The sequence below is a fragment of the Neovison vison genome, chromosome 7 (assembly GCF_020171115.1).
Source record: "Neovison vison isolate M4711 chromosome 7, ASM_NN_V1, whole genome shotgun sequence".
NCBI lineage: Eukaryota > Metazoa > Chordata > Mammalia > Carnivora > Mustelidae > Neogale > Neogale vison.
In genome coordinates, this window is record NC_058097.1 from 87,600,410 (window position 1) to 87,623,172 (window position 22,763).

Genomic DNA, 22,763 nt, shown 5'->3' on the forward strand with positions numbered 1-22,763 from the left:
GCTGTCTGGAAAAATGTAGATGATCATGGTGTTTCAGACTGCGCATTTGCATCCAGAGCAGACACCAATATGGGAGTGGGCTCAGGGCCCTTGCAGGTTTCGCCTAATCTGAAAGGTTTGGACACCTGTTACTGGCACAGTTACCTTGGGAATGGCAAGCACAGTCCTGTGGTGTGGCTCCAGAGTTGCCATCCTGGAGGACATGTGAGTCATGGTTTTGGGAGAGAAGTCTGCAAAAACACAAATTCGGATTAGGGTTAGTTGTGAGGTGATCGGAGGCCCAATGCATAGACCTGGACAGCAGCTCTTCGGGAACTGTAATTAGGTTACTCAAAGGTGGTAGTACAGGCTTTTCTATCTGGATTGTGTGTCCAGGAAGGCCTCGGAATGCAGCGGTGTTCTCATGGCCCCATGGGTGATTTTTCCTCTCTAAGGATCCTGGCAGCTCCCCATAGTTTGGTGGCTTTTTCGGGGAAGGGAAGAGTACTGTCTTCCATCTTAGGGGTGCCCCAATACAGGGATTCCAGAGATGGGCTCTGGGTATGTACCCCTTAAAAATCCCACCAAATGTTAAGATTTTGGTCTAGGGGTGTACCAGGCTTGCAATGCGGGATTATGGTGTTGTCACTGAGAGTGCTTGTTTGAAAGCATGGTCAGGCTGATGGTCACAATGCCTGTATATGCCCAGAGTGTCCCTCAGGAGTGGTCATGGCCTCATTAGCCATGCATTTGGATCCCACTCTGAGGATCGGGTACACATCCCAACAGCCAGATTTCCTGCCATGGGGAAGGAGGAGTTCTCTATTTTGCTTCAGGTTCCCCCATTGGCAGGGAATCCCACAAATGTCTGGGGACAGGTGCCTGAATAACAATGATGTGTGAGATGACAGACTTAGGCCATGGCTGGTATCACATGCTGGATATGGGGCCCGTTCTCTGGGTGGCTGACACTAGGTTGGGGCTCAGTCTCTGTCAGACACAGCACTAGTGGCCAGGGCAGACTATGTGTCAGTATTCCTTCGAGGAACTAGCAGATTGATCCCCATGTAGAGTTTCTGGGAAGACTCACCAGGCACTTCTTCCTTCTGAGGGGGAAGCAGAATGCTGTGTTGTGGCTCCAGAACTCCCCATCAAGAGGGCTTGGGGACCAGTAGGGTGAGGATGGAATTGTAAACATAAGCTAGAGTTGAATTCAGTACCAAGCAGAAGGCAGTTCCAATGTGCAGTGGCTGATTTGAGATATCGAGCACCTGAGTAAGGGCAGATGTCAGATGTTTGTTCACACTGAAGTCTGTGTCTATGATGTCCAACAAATGTAGGGGTGGTGTCTAGAATCCATGGATGATACCCCACACTGAGGCTTGTGAGATGCTCCAAACAGCAAGGTTTCCTTGTACTGAACAGGTGGAGCATGGTTTATTAAGTCCAGTGTCCACTGTAAAAAAATCTGGGTAGCAGAGCTCACCTGCATGGATGCCTGAAAAACACTGCTCCATTGACCATTGCAACTGAGGAACATGGCAGATTCATTCTGGTGGCTCTTTGGCGAAGTACCAAGGCCTTGAGTTGACATGGAATCTCTTGCAGATGGGCCACAATGCTGGATTGCTACCAGGGAGATCTTAGAATGTGCTGGTGGCTAAGGTGCCATGCAGGATTCTCCTATCCTGAGGGTTTGGCACAGGTCGAAGAGCCCGGTTTCCTTCTGGAGACAGGAGATGTATTCCAGTGTGGCTCAGGAACCACATGTTGTATTATAAGTTTGTATTCCAGAACAGGTCTTTGAGGACAGATGCCTGAAAACCAAAGCTAGGGTTCTAATGCAGCCCTAGGGGCAAGCATGGTTCAATCTTCTGACTTCAAACCATTGACTTGGCTGTCTTCCTGGATGTAGGTGATCAGGTTGTTTCAGACTGGGTATTTGCATGCAGAGCGGCCTCCAATATTGGGATGGTCTCAGGGACTTCAGGTTTCTCCTAATTTGGAGTGTTTGGGCACCTGTGATGGGCACAGTTTCCTTGGGGATGGCAGGCACAGTCCTGTGGTGTGGCTCTAGAGACCCCATCCTGGAGGGCATGTGAACCATGGTATTGTTAGAGAAGTCAGCAAACACACTTTCGGGTTAGGGTTAGTTGCGAGGTTATGGCAGGCCCAATGCCTACACATGGAGGACAGCTCGTCAGGAACTAAAATTAGGGTGATTCGAAGGAGGTAGTACAGGCTTTTTTACCTGGATTTTTTTGTCCAGGATGGTATCAGAAGGCAAATGTGGTTGCCTGCATCCATGGGAGATATTTCCTCTCTAAGGATCCTGGTGGCTCCCCATAGTTTGGTGGCTTTTTCGTGGAAGGGAAGAGTGCTGTATTCCACTTAAGGGGTGCCCCAAACAGGGATTCCAGAGATGGGTTCTAGGTCTCTGAAATCACACCAAGGGTTAGAATTTGGTCATAGGGGCATAGCAGGATTTCAATGCAAGATCCAAGTGGTGCATCTGAGAGGGGATGTCAGAAAGCATGCTCAGGCTGAGGGTCATAATTCTTCTTTGTGCCCAGGGTGAGTCCTCAGTCATGGGCATGGTCTCATTGGACATGCAGCTAGCTCTGACTTTGAGGGTTGGACACCCATCCCAACAGCCAGGTTTTCTGCCATGGGGAAGGAGGAGTTCTCTATTATGCTTCTGGTTCCCCCATTGCCAGGGATTCCAGCATACGTATATGGTCAGGAGCTGAATACCAAGGATAGGTAGAGATGATAGACTTGGGACATGGCCGGTCTCACATGCTGGATATGGGGCCCGCTCTCTGGGTGGCTGACACTAGTTTGGGGCTCAGGCTGTGTCAGACACAGCACTAGTGGCCAGGCCCTCCTATAATCGGGGTTCCCTTGAGGGCTGAAGATTGATCCTCATGTGGGGTTTCTGGGCAGACTCACCAGACACTTCTTCATTCAAAGGGGAAGGTAGAATGCTGCATTGTGGCTCCGGGATTCTTCATCAAGAGGCCTTGGAGACCAGTAGGGTGAGGATGGAATTGTAAACACAAGCTATGGTTCAATTTACTGCCAATCGGAAGGCATGTCCAATGTGCAGCGGCTGTTTCGAGATATCCAGCACCTGAGTAAGGGCGGATGTCAGATGTTTCCTCACACTGGAGTTTGTGTCTATGATGACCGACTAATGGAGGTGTGGTGTCAAGAGTGCATGGAGGATTTCCCATGCATAGAATTGTGAGATGCTCCAAACAAAAAGGTTTCCTTCTACTGCACAGGTCGAGCCTGTTTTTTTTTTTTTGTTGTTGTTGTTGTTGTTTGTTTGTTTGTTGTGTTGTTTTGTTTTGTTTTGTTTTTTTGCTCCGGGGTCCCCTATGTGGATAGGTGGGTAGCAGAGGTCTCCCGCATGGATGCCTGGAAAGCACACCTCCATTGACATTGCAGCTGAGGAATAAGGCATGTTTGTTCTAGTGGCTCTGGGGCGAAGGACCAATGCCTTGAATTGACATGAACTCTCTTGCAGATGGGCCACCATGCTGGATTGTTACCAGGGAAATCTCAGAATGTGCTGGTGGCTAAGGTGCCCGGCAGGATTCTCCTACCTTGAGGGTTTGCCACAGGTCGAAGAGCACAGTTTCCTTCTTGGGACAAAAGATGTTCTGTTGTGTGGCTCAGGGACCACCTGTTGTATCATAAGTTGGTATTCCAGAACAGGCCCCTGAGGATAGATGACTGAAAACCTAATCTAGGGTTCCAATGGGGTACTAGGGGCATGTCAGATTCAATATCCTGACTCAGAACCATTAACTTGGCTGTCTGACTGGGTGTAGGTGATCAGGGTGTTTCACACTGCGCATTTGCATCCTGAGTGGATGCCAACATTGGGGTGGGCTCAAGGGCCTTGCAGGTTTCGCCTAATCTGGAAGGTTTGGTCAACTGTGACGGGTACAGTTTCCTTGGGGATAGCAGGCACAGTCCTGTGGTGTTGCTCCAGAGTCCCCATCCTGGAGGGCATGTGAGCCATGGTTTTAGGAGAGAAGTCTGCAAACACAAATTCGGGTAAGGGTTAGTGGCGGGGTGATTGCAGGACCAAACCGAAGACCTTGAGGGCAGCGCATCATGAACTGTAATTAGAATGAATGGAAGGCAGTAGCACAGACTTTTTTATCTGGATTTTGTGTCCCGGATGGCCTCGGAATGCAGCTGTGTTCTCATGGGTCCATGGGAGGTTTATCCTCTCTAAGGATCCTGGCAGCTCCCCATAGTTTGGTGGCTTTTTCAGGGAAGGGAAGCATGCGGTTTTCCAAATTAGGGGTGCCCCAAAACAGGGATTCTAGAGAGAGGTTCTGGGTCTGGGCGTCTGGAAAATCCCATCAAGGGTTAGGATTTGGGCCTAGGGGCATAGGAGGCCTGCAATGCGGGATCATTGTGATGCAACTGAGAGGGCTTGTTTGAAAGTATGCTCAGGCTGAGGGTCAAAATGCCTGTTTTTGACCAGAGCCAGGGCAGCCCTCAGGAGTGGGCGTGGTCTCATTGGTTATGCAGTTTTCTCCCACTTTGAGGATTGGACAACCATCCCAACTGCCAGGATTCCTGCCATGGTGAAGGAGGAGTTCTCTATTCTGCTTTAGGTTCCCCTATTGGCAAGGATTCCAGCAAAGGGCTCTGGACAGATGCCTGAATACCAAGGATGGGTAGAGCTGACGGACATGGGTCATGGATGGTCTCACATGCTGGATAGGGGGCCCGGTCTCATAGTGGCTGACACTAGGTTGGGGCTCAGGATCTCCAAGACACAGCTCTAGTGCCCAGAGCAGTGTATAAATCGGGGTACTCTCGAGGGCTGAGCAGATTGATACTCAAGTGGGATACCTGGGCAGACTCACCAGGCACTACATTTAACTATGGTGAAGGCAGAATGGTGGTTTGTGGCTCCATAATTCCCTTTCACCAGGATTTGAGGTCCAGTAGGGTGAGGATGGAATTGCAAATTCAAGCTAAGGTTCAATTCAGTGGCAAGTAGATGGAAGTTCCAATGTGCAGCGGCTTATTCGAGATATTCAGCATCTGAGTTAGGGATGATGTCAGATGTTTGCTCACACTGGAGTTTTTGTGTATGATGACTGTCAAATGGAGGGGTGGTGTCAAGAGTCCATGGAGGATTTTCCACGCTGATTCTTGTGAGATGCTCCAAAGAGCAAATTTTACTTCTACAGAACAGTTGGAGCCCGGTTTGTTTGCTCCAGGGTCCACCATGTGGAAAGTGTGGGTAGCAGAGCTCTCCTGCATGGATTCTTGAAAAGTACACCTCCATTGACCATTGCAGCTGAGGAACATGGCAGGTTCCTTTTGGTGGCTCTGGGGCGAAGGTCCAAGGCCTTGAGTTGACATGAAATCTATTGCAGATGGGTCACAATGCTGGTTTGTTACCAGGAAGATCTTAGATTGTGCTCGTGGCTAAGGTTCCGTGCAGGATTCTCCAAACCTGAAGGTTTGGCAAAGGTCAAAGTGCACGGTTTCTTTCTGGGGACAGGAGATGTTCTGTTGTGTGACTCAGGGACCACATGTTGTATAGTAAGTTGGTATTCCAGAGGAGGCCTCTGGAATTCCAGAACAGGACAGATTCCTGAAAACCTAATCTAGGTTCCAAATGTGGTCCTAGGGCCATGTATGGTTCAGTCTTCTGACTCGAACCATTGACTTGTGTGTCTGCCTGTATATAGGTGATCAGGTTGTTTCAGACCGCTCATTTGCATACAGAACGGCCGACAATATTAGGGTGGTCTCAGGGTCCTCAGGTTTCTCCTAATCTGGAAGGTTTGGGCAACTGTGATGGGCACAGAATCCTTGGGGATGGCTGGCACAATCCTGTGTTGTTGCTCCAGAGACCCCATCCTGGAGGACATGTGAGCCATGGTATTGTTAGAGAAGTCTGCAAACAAAAGTTCGTGTTAGGGTTAGTGGCTAGGTGATCACAGGCCCAATGCCTACAATTGGAGGGCAGCTCATCAGGAGCTGTAATTAGGGTGACTGGAAGGCGGTGGTACAGGCTTTTCTATCTGGTTTGTTTGTCCAGGATGGCCTCGGAATGCAGGTGTGGTCCCTTGGGGCCATGGGAGATTTTTCCTCTCTAGGGATCCTGGCAGCTCCCCATACTTTGGTGGCTTTTCAGGCGAAAGGAAGAGTGCTGTACTCCATCTATGCGTGCCCCAAAATAGGGGTTGCGGAGACAGGCTCTGGGTCTGAGCGCCTCAAAAATCATACCAAGGGTTAGAATTTGGGCATAGGGGTGTAGCGGGCTTTCAATGCGGGATCCTGGTGGTGCAACTGAGAGGGCTTTTGAAAGCATGCTCAGGCTAAGAGTCACAATGCCTGTTTGTGCCCAGGGCGGCCCTCAGGAGTGGGTGCGGTCTCATTGGCAATGCAGCTGTATCCCACTTTGAGGGTTGGACGTCCATCCCAACGGCCAGGTGTCCTTCCCTGTGGAAGGTGGAGTTCTCTATTGTGCTTCATGTTCCCCCACTGGCAGGGATTCTAGCAAAGGTCTGGGGACTGGTGCCTGAATAATAAGGATGGGTAGAGATGACAGATTTGGGCCATGGCCAGTCCCACATGATAGATATGGGGCCCGCTCTCTGGGTGTCTGAAACTATGGGGACCACTCTCTGAGTGTCAGGTCTCAGGTTCTGTCACTAGTGGTCAGGGCGGCCTATATTTGGGGTTCCCTTGAGAGCCGAGCAGATTGATCCTCATGTTGCATTTCTAGATAGACTCACCAGACACTTCTTATTTCTAAGAAGAAGGCAGAATGCTGCATTGTGGTTCCAGAATTCCCTATCAAGAGGGTTTGGGAACCAGTTGGCTGAGGATGGAATTGTAAACACAAGCCACGGTTCAATTCAGTGCCAAGGAGAAGGCAGTTCCTAATGCAGTGACTTAGTCGAGATATCCAGCACCTGAGTAAGGCAGAATCAGATGTTTGCTCACAGTGGAATTTGTTTCTATGATGACCAACAAATGGAGGTGTGGTGTCAAGTGGCCATGGAGGATTTCCTAAGCTGAGGCTTGTGAGATGCTCCAAGCAACAAGGTTTCCTTCTACTGGACAGTTGGAGTCTGGTTTATTTGCCTCAGCATCCCTTATGTGGAAAGTTTGTGTAACAGAGCTCTCCCACATGGATGCCGAAAAAGCACACCTCCATTGACCATTGCAGATGGGGAAAATGGCAAGATCATTCTGATGGTTCTGGGGCGAAGTATCAAGGCCTTGAGTTGACATGGAAACTCTTGCAGATGAGCCACAATGCTGCTTTGTTACCAGGGAGATCTTAGAATGTGTTGGTTGCTAAGGTGCCAAGCAGGATTCTCCTACCCTGGGGGTTTGGAAAAGGTCGAAGTGCACGGTGTCCTTCTGGGGCCAGGAGATATTCTGTTGTGTGGCTCAGGGACATGTGTTGAATCATAAGTTGGTATTCTAGAACATGTCCCGGAGGACAGATGCCTGAAAACCTAATCTAAGCTTCCATTGTGGTCCTAGGGGCCTGTCAGGTACAATCTTTTGACTCAGGAACATTGGCTTGGCTGTCTGCCTGGATGGAGGTGATCAGTGTGTTTCAGACTGGGCATTTGCATCCAGAGCAGCCTACAATATTGGGGTGGGTGCAGGGGCTTTTCAGATTTCTTCTAATATGGAAGGTTAGGGAAACTGTGACGGGCCCATTTTCCTTGGGGATGGCAGCACAGTCCTGTGGTGTGGATCCTGAGACCCCATCCTGGAAGGCATGTGAGCTATGGTTTTGAAGAGAAATCTGCAAACACAAATTCGGGTTAAGGTTAGTGGCATGGAGGTCAGAGACCCAAAGAATAGACATGGAGGGCAGCTCATCAGGAACTGTAACTAGGGTGACAGGAAGGCAGTAGCACTGGAATTTATATTTTTTATTTTTTATTTTTCTTAGCACTGGAATTTCTATCTGGATTGTTTATCCCGGATGGCCTTGGAATGCAGGTGTGGTCTCATGGGGCCATGGTCGACATTTCCTCTCTAAGTCTCCTGGTGGCTCTCCATAGTTTGGTGGCTTATATGGAAAGAGTGCAGTTTTCCATCTTAGGGGTGCCCCGATACTGGGATTCCAGAGACAGGCTGTGGGTCTTGGCAACTGGAAAATCCAATCAAGTGTTAGGATTTGGGCCTAGGTGCATACCAGGCCTGCAATGAGGGATCCTGGAGGTGCAACTGAGAGAGCTTGTTTGAATGCATGCTCAGGCTGAGTGTCACAATGCTTGTTTGTGCCCAGCGAGGCCCTCAAGATTGGGCATGGTCTCATTGGCCATGCAGCTGGCTCCCACGTTGAGGGTTGGACACCCATCCTAACAGCCAGATTTTCTGCCACGGGAAAGGAGGAGTTCTCTATTGTGCTTCAGGTTCCCCCATTGGCAGGGATTTCAGCAAAGATCAGGGGAGAGGTGCCTGAAGACCAAGGATGGGTAGAGAGGACGTAGTATGATATGGGTACTGCTCTCAGTGTGGTTGACATTGGTCTGGGCTCAAGGTCTGTCAGACACAGCACTAATGGCCAGGGCAACCTATAAATCAGGGTTCCCTAATTGGCTGAGCAGATTGATCCTCATGTGGGATTTCTGGGCAGACTCACCAGGCACTTCTCCTTTCTATGGCAAAGGCAGGATGCTGTGTTGTGGCTCCAGAATTCCCTATCTAAAGGGCTTTGGGACCAGTATGGTAAGGATTGAATTGTAAACACAAGCAACAGTTCAATTCAGTGCCAAGTGGTAGGCAGTTCCAATGTGCAGTGGCTTATTCGAGATATACAGCACCTGAGTAAGATGGAATCAGATGTTTGTTAACACTGGAGTTTGTGTCTATGATGAGCGACAAATGGAGGGTTGGCGTCAAGAGTCCATGGAAGATTTTCTACACTGAGTCTTGTGAGATGCTCCAAACAGCAAGGTTTCCTTCTACAAAACAGGTGGAACCTGATTTGTTTGCTCTGGTGTCTACCATGTGGAAAGTTTGGGTAGCAGAGCTCTCCCGCATGGATGCCTGAAAAGCACACCTCCATTGACTATTGCAGCTGAGGAACATGGCAAGATCTTTCTGGTGGATCTGGGGCGAAGTACCAAAGCCTTGAGTTGACATGGAATGTCTTGCAGATAGGCCACAATGCCGTTTTCTTACCAGGGTGATCTTAGAATGTGCTGGTGTCCTAGGTGCCATGCAGGATTCTTCTACCCTGAGGGTTTTGCAAAGGTCGAAGCACATGCTTTCCTTCTGGGGACAGGAGATGTTCTGTTATGTGGCTCAGGGACCACCTGTTGTATAAGTTGGTATCCAAAGCAGGCCTCTGAAGACAGATTCTTGAAAACCTAATCTAGGGTTCCAGTAAGGTCCTAGGGGCATGTCAGATTCAACCTTCTGACTAAGGACCATTGACGTGGCTGTCTGCCTGGATATAAGTGATCAGGGTGTTTTGGACAGCGCATTTTCACCCAGAACGGCCGATAGTATTCGGTGGGCTCAAGGGCCTTACAGCTATCTCCTAATTTGGAAGGTTTTGTCCACTGTGAAGGGCACAATTTCCTTGGGGATGACAGGCATAGTCCTGTGATGTGGATCCAGAGACCCTATTATGGAGGGCATGTGAGCCATGGTTTTGGGAGAAAATTCTGTAAACACAAATTCGGATTTGAGTTAGTGACATGGAAATCGCAGGCAGTGTGTGTAGATCTGGATGGCAGCTCATCAAGAACTGTAATTAGGGTGACGGGAAGGTCATAGCAAGGCATTTCTTCTGGACTGTGTGTCCAGGATGACCTCGGAATGCATATGTATTCTCAAGGTTCCATGGGACACATTTCCTCTCAAAGGATCCTGGTGGCTTGCCATCGTTTGGTGGCTTTTTCAGGGAAAGAAAGAGTGCTGTTTTCAACCCTAGGTGTACCCTGATACAGGGATTCCAGAAACGTGCTTTGGGTGTGGGAGACTGGAAAATCCCACCAAGGATTAGGATTTGGGCCTAGGGGTATACCAGGCCTGCAATGCGGGATACTGGTGGTGCAACTGAGAGGGCTTTTGAAAGCTTGTTCAGGCTTAGGGTCACAATGCCTGTTCGTGCCCAGGGTGGCCCTCAGGAGTGGGCGTGTTCTCATTGGCCATGCAGCTGGCTTCCACTTTGAGGGTTGGACACCCATCCCAATAGCCAGGTTTTCCTGCCTTGGGGAAGAAGGAGTTCTCTATTGTGCTTCAGGTCCCACCATTGGCAGGGATTCCAGCAAAATTCTGGGGACAGATGCCTGAATATCAAGGATGAGTAGAGATGACAGAGTAGGGCTATGGCCTGTCCCACATGCTACATATGGGTCCCACTCTCTGCGTGGCTAACACTATGTCGGGGCTCAGGCTCTGTCAGACACAGCACTAGTGGCCACGGCAACCATGAAATCGGTGTTCCCTCAAGGTCTGAGCAGATTGATCCTTATGTGGGGTTTCTAGGCAGCCTCACCAGGCACTTCTTCTTCCTATGGGGAAGGCAGAATGCTGTGTTGTGGCTCTATAATTCCCTTTCAAGAGGCCTTGGGGATCAGTAGGGTGAGGAAGGAATTGTAAACACAAGCTGTGGTTAAATTAAGTGTGAAGCAGTAAGAAGTTCCATTGTGCTGCGGCTTATTTGAGATATCCAGCACCTGAGTAAGGGCAGATATCAGATACTTGCTCACACTGGATTTTCTGTCTATGATGACCGACATATGGAGGGGTGGCGTCAAGTGGCCATGGAGGATTTCCCACGATGAGCATCCTTAGAGAGGAAATGTCTCCCATGGAGCTGTGAGACCACACCTGCATTAGGAGGCCATCCTGGTCACATAATCCAGATAGAAAAGACTGTGCTACCAACTTCCAGTCACCCTAATTACAGTTCCTGACGAGCTTCCCTCCAGGTCTATCCATTGTGCCTGCGATCACCTCACCACTAAACCTAACCCGAATTTGGATTTGCAGAATTTTCTCCCAAAACCATGGCTCATACGCCTTCCAGGATGGGGTCTCTCGAGCCACAGCACAGGTCTGTGCTGGCTATACAACCTGTGGTCCCTGAGCCACACAGCAGAACATCTCCTGTCCCCAGAAGGAAACCGTGCTCTTTGACCTTTGTCAAACCCCCAGGGTAGGAGAATCCTGCACGGAACCTTAGACACGAGCCCATTCTAAGATATCCCTGTTTAAAAAAAAAAAAAAAACAGCATTGTGGCCCATCTGCAAGAGATTCCATGTCAACTCAAGGCCTTGGTACTTCGCCCCAGAGCCACGAAAATGAACCTGCCATGTTCCTGCCCTGCTATGGTCAATGGAGGTGTGCTTTCCAAGCATCCATGCGGGAGATCTCTGCTACTCAATCTTTCCACATGGGGTATACTGGAGCAAACAAACGTGACTCCACCCGTCCAGTAGAAGGAAGCCTTGCTGCTTGGAGCATCTCACAATCCTCAGCATGGGAAAACCTCCATGGCCTCTTGATGTCACCCCTCAATTTGTCGCTCATCATAGACACAAACTCCTGTGTGAACAAACATCTGATTCCACCTTACTCAGGTGCTGGATATTTCGAATAAGCCGCTGCACATCTGAAATGCTTTCCACTTCGCATTGAATTGAACCGTAGCTTGTGTTTACAATTCCATCCTCATCCTACTGGTTCCCAAGCCCCCTTGATAGGGAATTCTGGAGCCACAATGCAGCATACTGCCTTCCCCTTAGAAATAAGATGTGCCTGGTGACTCTGCCCAAAAACCCCACATGAGCATAAATCTGCTTGGCCCTGGAGGGAACCCCGTTTTACAGGCTACCCTCGCCACTAGTACTGTATCTGACAGAGCCTGAAACTCGACCTAGTGTCAGCCACCCAGAGATCAGACCCCAAATCTATCATGTGGTATCGGCCATGACCCATGTACCTCATCTCTACTCATCCTTGGTAATCAAGCACCTTTCCCAAGACCTTTACTGGAATCCCTGCCAATGGGGGAACCTGGAGCACAATAGAGAAGTCCTCCTTCCCCATGACAGGAAAAGTGGTTCTTGGGATGGGTGTCCAAACCTCAAAGTGGGAGCCAGTTTCATGGCCAATGAAACCACGACCACACCTGAGGGCCAAACTAGCCCCAAGAAGGCATTTTGACTCTAAGCCTGAGCATGCTTACAAACAAGCCCTCTCAGTTGCACCACCATGATTGAACATTGCAGGCCTGGTATGCCCCTAGGCCCAAATCCTAACCCTTGGTGGGATTTTCCAGCGGCCCGGACCCAGACCCCGTCTCTGGCATCCCTGTATTGTGGCACCACTAAGATGGAAAAGAGCACTCTTTTCCACCAAACTAGGGGGAGCCCACAGGATCTTTAGAGAGGAAATATCTCCCATGGTCCCATTAGACCAGACCGGAATTGTGAGGCCATTCTGGACACACAATCCAGATAGAATAGCCTGGGCTACCGACTTCCAGTCACCCTAATTACATTTCCTGACGAGCTGCCCTCCAGTTCTATGCATTGGGACTGCGATCACTTCGCCACTAACCCTAACCCAAAATTGGTTTTGCAGACTTCTCTCCCAAAACCATGGCTCACATACCTTCCAGGATGGGGTCTCTGGATCCACACCACAGGACTGTGATGGCCATCCCCAAGGAAACTGTACCCATAATATTTGTCCAAACCTTCCAGATCAGGAGAAACCTGCAAGGTCCCAGAGTCCACCCCAATACTGTCGGCCGCTCTGGGCACAAATAGCAGTCTGAATCACCCTGATCACCTACATCTAGGCAGACAGCCAAGTCAATGGTCCTGAATCATAAGATTGAACCTGACATGCCCCGAGGAACTCATTGGAACACCAGATTAAGCTTTCAGGCATCAGTCCTCAGGGGGCCTGTTCTGGAATACTAACTAACTTATGATACAACAGGTGGTCCCTGAGCCACACAACAGAACATCTCCTTTCCCCAGAAGGACACCATGCTCTTGGACCTGTGTCAACCCTCAGGGTAGACAAATCCTGCATGGCCCCTTAACCAACAGCACATTCTCAGTTCTCCCTGGTAACAAATGAACATCGTGACCCATCTCCATGAGACTCCATCTCAACTCAAGGCCTTGCTACTTCGCCCCAGAGCCACCAGAACGAGCCTGCCATGTTCCTCAGCAGCAATGGTCAATGGAGTTGTGCTTTCCAGGCATCCATGTGGGATTGTTCTGCTTCCCAAACTTTCCACATGGGGAACACTGGAGCAAACAAACCAGACTCTCCCCGTTCGGTAGAAGGAAACCTTGCTGTTTGGAGCATCTCACAAGCCCCAGCGTAAGAAGTGTTTACAATTCATCCACACCCAACTGGTCCCCAAGCCCTCTTGATAGGGAATTCTGGAGCCACAATGCAGCATTCTGTCTTCCCTCTAGAAAGAAGTGCCTGGTGAGTCTTGCCAGAAACCCCACATGAGTATAAATCTGTCGGCCCTCGAGGGAACCCCAATTTATTGGTTGCCCTGGCCACTACTGCTGTGTCTGACAGAGCCTGATCCCTGACCTAGTGTCAGTCACATGAGTGAGCACCACATCTAGCATATGGGATTGCCATGGCCCAATTACATCATCTCTACCCATCCTTGGTATTCAGGCACCTGTCCTCAGGCCTTTGCTGGAATTCCTGCCAATGGGGGAACATGAAGCACAATAGAAAACTCCTCCTTCCTCATGGCAGGTCATTTGGCTGTTGGGGTGGGTGTTCAACCCCACCTCTCTCAAGGTGGGAGCCAGTTACATGACCAATGAGACCACACCCACTGCTGAGAGCTGCACTGGGTGCACACAGGCATTGTGACCCTCATCCTGAGCATGCATTCAAACAATCCCTCTCAGTTGCAACACCATGATCCTGCATTGCAGACCTCATACGCCCCTAGGCCCAAATCCTAACCCTTGGTGGGATGTCCCAGACTCCCAGAAAAAGAGCCTGTCTCTGGAATCCCTGTTTTGGGGTACCCATAAGAAGGAAAACAGCACTCATCCCTTCCCCGAAAAAGCCACCAAACTATGGAGAGCCGCCAGGATCCATAGAGAGGAAAAGTCGCCCATCCACCCATGAGACCACACCTGCATTCCGAGGCCATCCTGGACACACAATCCAGAGACAAAAGCCTGTGCGACTGCCTTCCAGTCACCCTAATTAAAGTTGTTGATGAGCTGCCCTCCAGGTCTACACATTGGGCCTGCAAAACAAAATCGCTAACCCAAATTGTGTTTCCAGACTTCTCTCCCAAAACCGTGGCTCACATGACCACCAGAATGGTATCTCTGGAGCCACACCACCGAAATCTGGCTGCCATTCCAAAGGACACTGTGCATAACGGAGTTGCCCAAATCGTCTAGATTAGGAGAAACCTATAAGGTCCCTGAGCCCACCCCAAAACTGCTGTCCACTCATGATGCAGATGTGCAGTCTGAAACACCCTGGATGTAGGATGAAACACCTACATCCAGAGAGAGAGCTAAGTCACTGATAGTGAGTTAGATGATTGAAGCTGAAATACTCCTAGGCCCTCTATGGAACCCAATTAATTTTTAAGACATCTGTCCTCAGGGCCCTGTTCTGGAATACCAATTTATGACACATCATGTGGTCCCTGAGCCACACGACAGAATATCTCCTCTCCCCAGAATGATACCGTGCACTTCGACCTGTGACAAAGCCTCAGGGTAGGAGAATCCTGCACGGCACCTTAGCTACCAGCACATTCTAAGATCTCATTGGTTACAAACCAGCATTGTGGCCCATTTGCAAGTGATTCCATGTCAACTCAAGCCTTGGTAATTCGCCCCAGAGCCACCAGAATGAACCTGCCATGTTCCTCAGCAGCAATGGTCAAGGAGGTGTGCTTTCCAGGCATCCATGCTGGAGAGCTCTGCTTCACTAACTTTTCACATCGGGAAACTAGAGCAAACAAACCAGACTTCACCTGCCCAGTAGAAGGAATCCTTATGTTTGGAGACACTCACAGGCTTCAGTGTGTGAAGTCCTCCATGGATTCTTGATGTCAACCCTCCATTGGTCGGTCATCATAGACACAGACTCCAGTGTGAGCAAACATCTGACATGCACCCTTATTTCGGTGCTGGATGCCTTGAATAAACCACTGCACATTGGAATTGCCTTCCGCTTGGCACTGAATTGAACCATAGCTTTTGTTTTCAATTCCATCCTAAACCGAATGTTCCCCAAGCCCTCTTGATAGGGAAATCTGGAGCCACAACGCAGCATTCTGCCTTCCTCATCAAATGAATAAGTGTCTGGTGAATGTGAACAGAAACCCCACATGAGTATCAATCTCCTCGGCCCTCGAGTCAACCCCGAACAGGCTGCCATGGCCACTAGGGCTGTGTCTGACAGAGCCTGAGCCCCGACCAAGTTTCAGCCACCAGAGAGTGGGACCGATATCTAGCATTTGGGATGGTCATGGCCCAAGTACCTCATCTCTACCGAACCTTGGTATTCAGGCACCTGTCCCCAGACCTTGGCAGGAATCACTGCTAATGGGGGAACCTGAAGCACAGTAGAGAACTCCTCTTTCCGCAAGTCAATAAAACTGGCTGTTGGGATGGGTGTCCAACCCTCAAAGTGGGAGCATTCTACAGGACTTATGAGACCACGCACACTACTGATGGTCACCCTGGACACAAACAGGCATTGTGACCCTCAGCCTGAGCATGCTTTCTAACAATCCTTCTCTGTTGCACCAGCATGATCCCTCATTACAGGCCTGCTACTCCTCTAGGCACAAATCCTAAAACTTGGTGGGATTCTGCAGTTGTCTAGCCCCAGAGCCCATCTCTGGTATCCCTGTTTTGGGGCACCCCTAAAATGGAAAACAGCACTCTTCACTTCCCCGAAAAAGCCACCAAACTATGGGGAGTCACCAGGATCCATACAGAGGAAAAATCTCCCATGGACCCATGAGAACACACCTGCATTCCGAAGCCATTCTGCACACACAATCCAGAGAAAAAAGCCTGTGCTACCGCCTTCCAGTCACCTATTTACAGTTCCAGATGAGCTGCCCTCCAGGTCTATGCATTGGGCTTGTGATCACCTCGCCACTCACCCTAATCCAAATTTGTGTTTGCAGACTTCTCAACCAAAACCATGGCACACATGCCCTCCAGGATGGGGTTTCTGGATCCACACCACAGGACTGTCCCTGCCATCCCCAAGGAAACTGTGCCTGTCTCAGTTGCCCCAGCCTTCTAGATTAGGAGAAACCTGCAAGGCCCCTGAGCCTACCCCAATATTGGCGGCCACTCAGAACGCAAATGTGCAGTCTGAAACACCCTGATCACCTACATCAAGACAGACAGCCAAATCAATTATCCTGAGTCAGAATAGTGAAACTAACATGCCCCTAGGGCATCATTAGAACCCTTGTTTCGGTTTTCAGAAATCTGCCCTCAGAAGCCTGTTCTGGAATGAGAACTTATGATACAACATGTTATGCCTGGGCCACACAACAGAACATCTCCAGTTCCAAGAAGGAAACCGTGCCCTTCCATCTGTGCCAAAGCCCAGGGTATTAGAATCCTGCACAGCACCTTAGCCACCACACATTTTAAGATATCCCTGGTAGCAAGGCAGCATCGTGGCCCATCTGCAAGAGATCCCATGTCAACTCAAGGACTTGGTACTTCACTCCCGAGACCCAGAACGAACCTGCCATATCAATGGTCCTGCTGCAGTGGTCAAAGGAGTTGAGCTTTGCAGGCATCCATACGGTAGAACTCTGCTACCCAACCTTTCCACATTGGGGACCCTGGAGTAACTAAACCTGACTCCACCTGTCCAGTAGAACGAACCATTGCTGTTTGGAGCAGCTCAAAAACCTCACGTGAAAAGCCCTCCAAGGCATCTTGATGCCACCACTCCATGTGTCAGTCATCATAGACACAAATGCCAGTGTGAGAAAGTATCTGACATCCGTCCTTACTCAGGTTCTGGATATCTCGAATCAGCCACTGCACATTGGAATTGCCTTCCACTTGGCACTGAATTGAACCATAGCTTGTGTTTACAATTCCATCCTCACCCGACTGGTCCACAAGCCCTCTTGATAGGGAATTCTGAAGCCACAAGACAGCATTCTGCCTTCCCCTAAGAAAGAAGTGCCTGGAGAGTCTGGCCAGAAATGCCTCATAAGGGTCAATCTGCTCAGCCCTCGAGGGAGCCCTGATTTAAAGGTTTCCCTGGTCATTAGCGTTGTATCTGACAGAGCCTGAGCCCCGACCTAGTGTAAGGCACCAGAGAGTGGGCCCCACATCTAACATTTGGTATTGCCATGGCCCAAGTTCATCATCTCTACCATATCCTTGGTATTCAGGCACCTGTCCCCAGATCATTGCTGGAATCCCTGACAATGGGGGAACCTGAAGCATAATAGAGAACTCCTCCTTCCTCATGGCAGAAACTTGGCTGGTGGGATGAATATCCAGCCCTCAAAGGGAGAGCCAATGATAAGACCAGTGAGACCATGCCCACTCATGAGGGCCGACCAGTGCACTAAAAGGCATTGTGACCCTCAGCCTGAGCATACTTTCAAACAATCCCTCAGTTGCACCACCATGTTCGCACATCGCTGGTCTCATATGCCACTAGGCTGAAATCCTCACCCTTGGTGGGATGTCCCAGATGCCCAGAACCAGAGCCCGTCTCTGGAATCCCTGTTGTGGGGCACACATAAGATGGAAAACAGCACTCTTCCCTTCCCTGAAAAAGCCACCAAACTACGGAGAGCCACCAGGATCCATAGAGAGGAAAACTCTCCCATGGAACCGTGAGACCACACCTGTATTCCGAGGCCATCCTGGACACACAATCCATAGAGAAAATCCTGTGCGACTGCCTTTCAGTCACCCTAAATAATGTTCTTGATGAGCTGCCCTCCAGATTACGCATTGGACCTGCGATCACATTGCCACAAAATCGCTAACCCGAATTTGTGTTTCCAGACTTCTCTCCCAAAACCATGGCTCACAGGCCCACCAGAATGGGATCTCTGGAGCCACACCATAGAACTCTGGCTGCCATCTGCAAGGACACTGTTCATACCAGTTACCATAACCTTCCAGATCAGGAGAAACCTGTAAGGCCCCTGAGGCCACCCCAAAATTGCCGGCTACTCTGGACGCAAATGCACAGTCTGAAACACCCTGATAACCTACATCAAGGGAGATAGCCAAGTCCTAAATGGAAGGTCCTAAATGGAATCCCATTAGGTTTTCAGGAATCTGTCCTCAGGGGCCTGTTATGGAATACCAATTTATGACACATCACATGGTCCCAGAACCACAGAACAGAACAGCTCCTGTCCCCAGAAGGATACCGTGCTCTTCGACCTACCCCATAATTGGCGGCCTCCCTGAATGCAAATGTGCAGTCTGAAACACGCTGCCCCCTACATCCAGCTAGACAGCCAAATCAATGTTCCTGAGTCAGAATAGTGAACCTAACATGCCCCTAGGATGACCTTGGAACCCTAGATTCGGTTTTCAGACATCTGTCCTCAGAGGTCTGCTCTGGAATGTGAACTTATGATACAACATGTGGTCCCTGGGCCACACAACAGAACATCTCCTGTCCCCAGATGGAATCCGTGCCCTTCCTTCTTTGCCAAGCCCAGGGTAGTAGAATCCTGCACAGCACCTTAGCCACCAGCACATTCTAAGATTTCCCTGATAACAAACCAGCATTGTGGCCCATTTGCTAGAGATTCCATGTTAAATCAAGGCCTTGGTACTTCGCCCCAGAGCCACCAGAACGAACCTGCCATCTTCCTCAGCTGCAATGGACAATGGAGGTGCGCTTTTCAAGCATCCATGCCAGAGAGCTCTGCTTCACAAACTATCCACATTGGGGAACCTAGAGTAACCAAACCAGACTTCACCTGCCCAGTAGAAAGAAACCTTAATGTTTGGAGCAGCTCACAGGTTTCAGCGTGAGAACTCCTCCATGGGCTCTTGATGCTACCCCTCCATTGGTAAGTCATCATAGTCACAAACTCCAGTGTGAGCAAACATCTGACATGCACCCTTATTCCAGTACTGGATGTCTCGAAAAAAACGCTGCACATTGGAACTGCCTTCCGCTTGGCACTGAATTGAACCGTGGCTTGTGTCCCCAAGCCCTCTTGATAGGGAAATCTGGAGCCACAATACAACATTCTGCCTTCCCCATCGAAGGAAGAAGTGCCTGGTGAGTGTGCCAGAAACCCCACATGAGGATCAATCTGCTGAGGGTCACAGTGCCTGTTTGCACCCAGGTTGGCCCTCAGGAGTGGGTGTGGTCCCATTGGTCTTGTAACTGGCTCCCCCTTTAAGTTTGGACACCCATCCCAATAGCCAGGTTTATTGCCATGGGGATAGAGGCCTTGGTACTTCGCCCCAAAGCCACCAGAACGAACCTGCCATCTTCCTCAGCTGCAATGGTCAATGGTGGTGTGCTTTTCAGGCATCCATGCCAGAGAGCTCTGCTTCACAAACTTTCCACATGGGGGACCCTGGAGCAAATAAACCAGTCTCCATCTGTCCAGTAGAACGAAACCTTGCTGTTTGGAGTAGCTCATAAGCCTCAACGTGAAAAGCCCTCAATGGCCTCTTGATGCCACCCCTCCATTTGTCAGTCATCATAGACACAAGCTCCAGTGTGAGCAAGTATCTGACATCCGCCCTTATCCAGGTGCTGGATATCTCGAATAAGGCACTGCACATAGGAACTGTTTCTGCTTTGCACTGAATTGAACCATAACTTGTGTTTACAATTCCATGCTCACCCAACTGGTCCCCAAGCACTCTTGATAGGGAATTCTGGAGACACAGCACAGCATTCTGCCTTCCCTATAGAAAGAAGTGCCTGGTGAGTCTGGCCAGAAACCCCACATGAGGGTCAATCGGCTCGGCCCTTGAGGGAACCCCGATTTATAGGTTGCCCTGGCCAGTAGTGCTGTGTCTGACAGAGCCTGAGCCCCACCTTGTGTCAGTCACCAGAAAGTGGCCCCACATCTAGCATTTGTGATTGCCATGGCCCAAGTACATCATCTCTACCAATCCTTGCTATTCAGGCACCTGTCCCCAGATCTTCGCTGGAATCCCTGCCAATGGGGAAATCTGAAACACAATAGAGAACTCCTCCTTCCTCATGGCAGGAAACTTGTCTGTTGGATTGGTTGTCCAACCCTCAAAGGGGAGCCAGTTACAAGACCAATGAGACCATGCCCACTCCTGAGGGCCGACTTGGGTACAAACAGGGATTGTGAACCTCAGCCTGAGCATTCTTTGAAACAATCCCTCAGTTGCACCACCATGATCTGCATTGAAGGCCTCGTACCCAACTAGGCCGAAATCCTCACCCTTGGTGGTATGTCCCAGATACCCAGAACCAGAACCTGTTTTCGGAATTCCTGTTATGGGGCACACATAAGATGGAAAACAGCACTCTTCCCTTCCTCGAAAAAGTGGAGAGTTGCCAGGTTCCATAGAGAGGAAAAGTCTCCCTTGGGCCCATGAGACCACACTTGCATTCCAAGGCCATCCTGGACACACAATCCAGAGAAAATAGACTGTGCGACTGCCTTCCACTCACCCTAAGTAATGTTCCTAATGAGCTGCCCTCCAGGATTACGCATTGTACCTGAGATCACATCGCCACAAATTCGCTAACCCAAATTTCTGTTTCCAGACTTCTCTCCCAAAACCATGGCTCACATACCCTCCAGAATGGGATCTCTGGAGCCACACCACAGAACTCTGGCTGCCATCCCCCAGGACACTATGCATATCAGATTTGCCCAAACCTTCCAGAACAGGGGAAACCTGTAATGTCCCTGAGTCCAACCCAAAATTGCCCCGCCATTCTGGATGCAAATGACAGTCTGAAACACCCCGATCACCTACATGCAGGGAGACAGCCAAGTCAATGATCGTGAGTTAGAAGATTGAAAATGAAATGCCCCTAGGCCCTCAATGGAACCCCACTAGGTTTTCAGGCATATGTCCTCAGGGGCCTGTTCTGGAACACCAATTATGACACATCACGTGGTTCCTGAGCCACACGACAGAACATCTCCTGTCCCTGGAAGGATACTGCGCTCTTCGATCTGTTCAAAACCCTCAGGGTAGGAGAATCCTGCATTGCACCTTAGAATACAACACATTCTAAGATCTCCTTGGTAAGATACCAGCATTGTGGCCCATCTGCAAGAGATTCCATGTCAAATAAAGGCCTTGGTACTTCCCCCCAGAGCCACCAGTACGAACCTGCCATGTTCCTCACCTGCAACGGTCAATGAAGGTGTGCTTTTCAGGCATCCATGCCATAGAGCTCTCCTTCACAAACTCTCCACACTGAGGAACCTAGAGCAACCAAACCAGACTTCAACTTCCCAGTAGAAAGAAACATTAATGTTTGGAGCAGCTCAAAGGCTTTACCATGAGAACTCCTCCATGGCCTATTGACTCCATCCCTCCATTGGTCGGTCATCATAGCCACAGACTCCAGTGTGAGCAAACCTCTGACATGCACCCTTATGCCAGTGCTGGATGTCTCGAATAAACCGCTGCACATTGGAACTGCCTTCCACTTGGCACTGTAGTGAACCGTGGCTTGTGGTTACAATTCCATCCTCACCCTACAGATCCTCAAGCCCTCTTGATAGTGAAATCTGGAGCAACAGCACAGCATTCTGCCTTCCCCATAGAATGAAGAAGTATCTGGTGAGTGTGCCCAGAAACCCCACATGAGTATTGATCTACTTGGTCCTCGAGTCAACCCTGATTTATAGGCTTCCATGGCCACTAGTGCCGTGTCTGACAGAGCCTGAGCACAGACCGAGTTTCACTCACCAGTGAGCTGGCCCCATATCTGGAATTTGGGATGGTCATGAGCCAAGTACGACATCTCTACACATTTTTGGTATTCAGGCAACTTTCCCCGGACCTTGGCTGGAATACCTGCCAATGGGGGAACCTGAAGCACAATAGAGAACTCCTCTTTCCCCATGTCAATAAACCTGGCTGTTGGAATGGGTGTCAAACCCTCAAAGGGGGAGCCAGTTTCAAGACCAATGAGACCACACCCACTCCTGAGGGCCCCCCTGGACACAAACAGGCATTGTGACCCTCAGCCTGAGCATGCTTTCTAACATCCCTCTCAGTTGCACCACCATGATCCCTCATTGCAGGCCTGCTACACCTCTAGGCACAAATCCTAAAACTTGGTGGGATTTTCCAGTTGCCCAGAACCAGAGCTGTCTCTGGAGTCCCTGTTTTCAGGCAACCCTAAGTTAGAAAACAGCACTGTCCCCTTCCCTGAAAAAGCCACCAAACTATGGGGAACCACCAGGATCCATAGAGAGGAAAAGTCTCCCATCGACCCATGAGAACACACCTGTATTCCAAGGCCATGCTGTACACACAATCTAGAGAGAGAATCCTGTGCTACCACCTTCCAATCACCCTAATTACAGTTCCAGATGAGGTGCCCTCCAGGCCTACGCATTGTGCCTGTGATCACCTCGCCACTCACCCTAATTCAAATTGGTGTTTCAGACTTCTCTACCAAAACCATAGCACACATGCCCTCCAGGATGGGGTTTCTGGATCCACACCACAGGACTATCCCTTCCATCCCCAAGGAAACTGTGCCCATCACAGTTGCCCAAACCGTCTAA